The following is a 6,000-nucleotide window of genomic DNA, read 5'->3' on the forward strand; positions in this document are numbered from 1 at the left end:
AGGAATTAAGAAAATCTTTATTTAAGGGTGAAGATGTTTCTCACAAAATCGTTGCCCCAATGCATCATTGAAATTCAAGCTGGAAAGATGATTTTAATATATCACTTGTACATTTTGTATTGCTCTTCTGGTGACAATGTAGTTTGTTTTTGTCAATTACCATTTTAATAATAGGGTAAAGAAAATTAAGTGGATTTTTGAAAGAAAACAATACTGTCAATATACTATTAAAACAAATTAAAATGGTAAAAGTTATTGTACTTTAAGTAAAAATAAAAGAGCCAAAATATCAATCCCAGTTTTGGATTACTTAAATTAAAAAAAAAAGCATACAGCAGAGGATAGTTTCAATCTGCCTACCTCTGGGTTATGGGCCCAGCATGCTTCCATTGCAGTACTCTGCTGCACATGTAAGTGCAAGAGATCCTGAAGCACTCACTCATCATGGGAAAGTACCAATGTGTTTCTTCGTTGGTTGATGGAAGAAACATCTTACAAAAACTCTCCAGATTATTGACTTTTTAAAGTTTTTCTAGGAAACGTTTTAGATGAATGTTTATTAGCCTTTGTCAGTATGCGCTTTCGCAAAGTGTCTCTGTGGCGCAATCAGTTAGTGTGTACGGCTATTAACTAAAAGGTTGGTGGTTCAATCCCACCCAGAGATGTAATTGATCTTGTTATCAGATTTTGGTGATCTTTCAGTAGACAAGTCAAAATTTCAAACCCCCTCTTATGGTGTAGGGTACCTGGCCTTCTCTGATGTAATCAGAGTTAGATTTGATTCATTGATTTTATAAAAACAGCTAGGAAGCACAATTTAGCAGTGGTTTGCAGAGAAAAAAAATATGCTGGCAGAAAATCCAATTAAGTGATTAAACAGCTCTTCATTTTCTGGCTTTATTTTTATGCTAACAAATTTGTTCTCTGAAAAGTGTCCACAAAGCAAAGTCTCTGATTAACACCTTTGTAGGGATGGTTTTTCACCTATTACTAAATTAAACTTGCTTCATTGGAAAGGCAGCAAGATGCATCCTCATTTCAATGTCTACTGAAATAATACAAGTTGACACCAGGAAACATTAACGCCACTGCATCCTTGCTGCTTTCTCATGTGGAAGTCTGTTTAATGTGAAAACAAGGTGATATCTAATTAGCACACAGGTAAGCAATTAAGAAAATCTTTATTTAAGGGTGAAGATGTTTCTCACAAAATCGTTGCCCCAATGCATCATTGAAATTCAACCTGGAAAGATGATTTTAATATATCACTTGTACATTTTGTATTGCTCTTCTGGTGACAATGTAGTTTGTTTTTGTCAATTACCATTTTAATAATAGGGTAAAGAAAATGAAGTGGATTTTTGAAAGAAAACAATACTGTCAATATACTATTAAAACAAATTAAAATGGTAAAAGTTATTGTACTTTAAGTAAAAATAAAAGAGCAAAAATATCAATCCCAGTTTTGATTACTTAAATTAACAAAAAAAAATGCATATAGCAAAGAATAGTTTCAATCTGCCTACCTCTGGGTTATGGGTCCAGCATGCTTCCATTGCAGTACTCTGCTGCACATGTAAGTGCAAGAGATCCTGAAGCACTCACTCATCATGGGAAAGTACCAATGTGTTTCTTCGTTGGTTGATAGAAGAAACATCTTACAAAAACTCTCCAGATTATTGACTTTTTTAAGTTTTTCTAGGAAACGTTTTAGATGAATGCTTATTAGCATTTGTCAGTATGTACTTTTGCAAAGTGTATCTGTGGCGCAATCAGTTAGTGTGTACGGCTATTAACCAAAAGGTTGGTGGTTCAATCCCACCCAGGGACGTAATTGACCTTGTTATCAGATTTTGGTGATCTTTAAGTAGACAAGTCAAATTTCATACCCCCTGTTATTGTGTAGGGTACCTGGCCTTCTCAGATGTAATCAGAGTTAGATTTGATTCAGTGATTTTATAAAAACATCTAGGAAGCACAATTTAGCAGTGGGTTGCAGAGAAAAAGAAATATGCTGGCAAAAAAATCAAATTGCGTGATTAAACAGCTCTTCATTTTCTGGCTTTATTTTTATGCTAACAAACTTGTTCTCTGAAAAATGTCCACAAAGCCAAGTCTCTGATTAACACCTTTGTAGGGATGGTTTTTCACCTATTACTAAATTAAACTTGCTTCATTGGAAAGGCAGCAAGATGCATCCTCATTTCAATGTCTACTGAAATAATACAGGTTGAAACCAGGAAACATTAACGCCACTGCATCCTTGCTGCTTTCTCATGTGGAAGTCTGTTTAATGTGAAAACAAGGTGATATCTAATTAGCACACAGGTAAGGAATTACGAAAATCTTTATTTAAGGGTGAAGATGTTTCTCACAAAATTGTTGCCCCAATGCATCATTGAAATTCAAGCTGGAAAGATGATTTTAATATATCACTTGTACATTTTGTATTGCTCTTCTGGTGACAATGTAGTTTTTTTTGTCAATTACCATTTTAATAATAGGGTAAAGAAAATTAAGTGGATTTTTGAAAGAAAACTATACTGTCAATATACTATTAAAACAAATTAAAATGGTAAAAGTTATTGTACTTTAAGTAAAAATAAGAGCAAAAATATCAATCCCAGTTTTGATTACTTAAATTAACAAAAAAAATGCATATAGCAAAGAATAGTTTCAATCTGCCTACCTCTGGGTTATGGGTCCAGCATGCTTCCATTGCAGTACTCTGCTGCACATGTAAGTGCAAGAGATCCTGAAGCACTCACTCATCATGGGAAAGTACCAATGTGTTTATTTGTTGGTTGATGGAAGAAACATCTTACAAAAACTCTCCAGATTATTGATTTTTTAATGTTTTTCTAGGAAACGTTCTAGATGTATGCTTATTAGCCTTTGTCAGTATGAACTTTTTGCAAAGTGTCTCTGTGGCGCAATCGGTTAGTGTGTTCGGCTATTAACCAAAAGGTTGGTGGTTCAATCCCACCCAGGGACGTAATTGACCTTGTGGTCAGATTTTGGTGATATTTAAGTAGACAAGTCAAAATTTCAAACCCCCTCTTATTGTGTAGGGTACCTGGCCTTCTCTGATGTAATCAGAGTTAGATTTGATTCAGTGATTTTATAAAAAACAGCTAGGAAGCACAATTTAGCAGTGGGTTGCAGAGAAAAAAAATATGCTGGCAGAAAAATCCAATTGAGTGATTAAACAGCTCTTCATTTCTAGCTTTATTTTTATGCTAACAAATTTGTTCTCTGAAAAGTGTCCACAAAGCCAAGTCTCTGATTAACACCTTTGTAGGGATGGTTTTTCACATATTACTAAATTAAACTTGCTTCATTGGAAAGGCAGCAAGATGCATCCTCATTTCAATGTCTACTGAAATAATACAAGTTGACACCAGGAAACATTAACGCCACTGCATCCTTGCTGCTTTCTCATGTGGAAGTCTGTTTAATGTGAAAACAAGGTGATATCTAATTAGCACACAGGTAAGGAATTAAGAAAATCTTTATTTAAGGGTGAAGATGTTTCTCACAAAATCGTTGCCCCAATGCATCATTGAAATTCAAGCTGGAAAGATGATTTTAATATATCACTTGTACATTTTGTATTGCTCTTCTGGTGACAATGTAGTTTGTTTTTGTCAATTACCATTTTAATAATAGGGTAAAGAAAATTAAGTGGATTTTTGAAAGAAAACAATACTGTCAATATACTATTAAAACAAATTAAAATGGTAAAAGTTATTGTACTTTAAGTAAAAATAAAAGAGCAAAAATATCAATCCCAGTTTTGGATTACTTTAATTAACAAAAAAAAATGCATATAGCAAAGGATAGTTTCAATCTGCCTACCTCTGGGTTATGGGCCCAGCATGCTTCCATTGTAGTACTCTGCTGCACATGTAAGTGCAAGAGATCCTGAAGCACTCACTCATCATGGGAAAGTACCAATGTGTTTCTTCGTTGGTTGATGGAAGAAACATCTTACAAAAACTCTCCAGATTATTGACTTTTTAAAGTTTTTCTAGGAAACGTTCTAGATGAATGCTTATTAGCCTTTGTCAGTATGTACTTTTGCAAAGTGTCTCTGTGGCGCAATTAGTTAGTGTGTAAGGCTATTAATCAAAAGGTTGGTGGTTCAATCTCACCCAGGAATGTAATTGACCTTGTGATCAGATTTTGGTGATATTTAAGTAGACAAGTCAAAATTTCAAACCCCCTCTTATTGTGTAGGGTACCTGGCCTTCTCTGATGTAATCAGAGTTAGATTTGATTCAGTGATTTTATAAAAAACAGCTAGGAAGCACAATTTAGCAGTGGGTTGCAGATAAAAAAAATATGCTGGCAGAAAAATCCAATTGAGTGATTAAACAGCTCTTCATTTTCTGGCTTTATTTTTATGCTAACAAATTTGTTCTCTGAAAAGTGTCCACAAAGCCATGTCTCTGATTAACACCTTTGTAGGGATGGTTTTTCACCTATTACTAAATTAAACTTGCTTCATTGGAAAGGCAGCAAGATGCATCCTCATTTCAATGTCTACTGAAATAATACAGGTTGACACCAGGAAACATTAACGCCACTGCATCCTTGCTGCTTTCTCATGTGGAAGTCTGTTTAATGTGAAAACAAGGTGATATCTAATTAGCACACAGGTAAGGAATTAAGAAAATCTTTATTTAAGGGTGAAGATGTTTCTCACAAAATCGTTGCCCCAATGCATCATTGAAATTCAAGCTGGAAAGATGATTTTAATATATCACTTGTACATTTTGTATTGCTCTTCTGGTGACAATGTAGTTTGTTTTTGTCAATTACCATTTTAATAATAGGGTAAAGAAAATTAAGTGGATTTTTGAAAGAAAACAATACTGTCAATATACTATTAAAACAAATTAAAATGGTAAAAGTTATTGTACTTTAAGTAAAAATAAAAGAGCAAAAATATCAATCCCAGTTTTGGATTACTTTAATTAACAAAAAAAAATGCATATAGCAAAGGATAGTTTCAATCTGCCTACCTCTGGGTTATGGGCCCAGCATGCTTCCATTGTAGTACTCTGCTGCACATGTAAGTGCAAGAGATCCTGAAGCACTCACTCATCATGGGAAAGTACCAATGTGTTTCTTCGTTGGTTGATGGAAGAAACATCTTACAAAAACTCTCCAGATTATTGACTTTTTAAAGTTTTTCTAGGAAACGTTCTAGATGAATGCTTATTAGCCTTTGTCAGTATGTACTTTTGCAAAGTGTCTCTGTGGCGCAATTAGTTAGTGTGTAAGGCTATTAATCAAAAGGTTGGTGGTTCAATCTCACCCAGGAATGTAATTGACCTTGTGATCAGATTTTGGTGATATTTAAGTAGACAAGTCAAAATTTCAAACCCCCTCTTATTGTGTAGGGTACCTGGCCTTCTCTGATGTAATCAGAGTTAGATTTGATTCAGTGATTTTATAAAAAACAGCTAGGAAGCACAATTTAGCAGTGGGTTGCAGATAAAAAAAATATGCTGGCAGAAAAATCCAATTGAGTGATTAAACAGCTCTTCATTTTCTGGCTTTATTTTTATGCTAACAAATTTGTTCTCTGAAAAGTGTCCACAAAGCCATGTCTCTGATTAACACCTTTGTAGGGATGGTTTTTCACCTATTACTAAATTAAACTTGCTTCATTGGAAAGGCAGCAAGATGCATCCTCATTTCAATGTCTACTGAAATAATACAGGTTGACACCAGGAAACATTAACGCCACTGCATCCTTGCTGCTTTCTCATGTGGAAGTCTGTTTAATGTGAAAACAAGGTGATATCTAATTAGCACACAGGTAAGGAATTAAGAAAATCTTTATTTAAGGGTGAAGATGTTTCTCACAAAATCGTTGCCCCAATGCATCATTGAAATTCAAGCTGGAAAGATGATTTTAATATATCACTTGTACATTTTGTATTGCTCTTCTGGTGACAATGTAGTTTGTTTTTGTCAATTACCATTTTA

The sequence above is a fragment of the Pseudophryne corroboree genome, unplaced genomic scaffold (assembly GCF_028390025.1).
Source record: "Pseudophryne corroboree isolate aPseCor3 unplaced genomic scaffold, aPseCor3.hap2 scaffold_1184, whole genome shotgun sequence".
Classification (NCBI taxonomy): Eukaryota; Metazoa; Chordata; class Amphibia; order Anura; family Myobatrachidae; genus Pseudophryne; species Pseudophryne corroboree.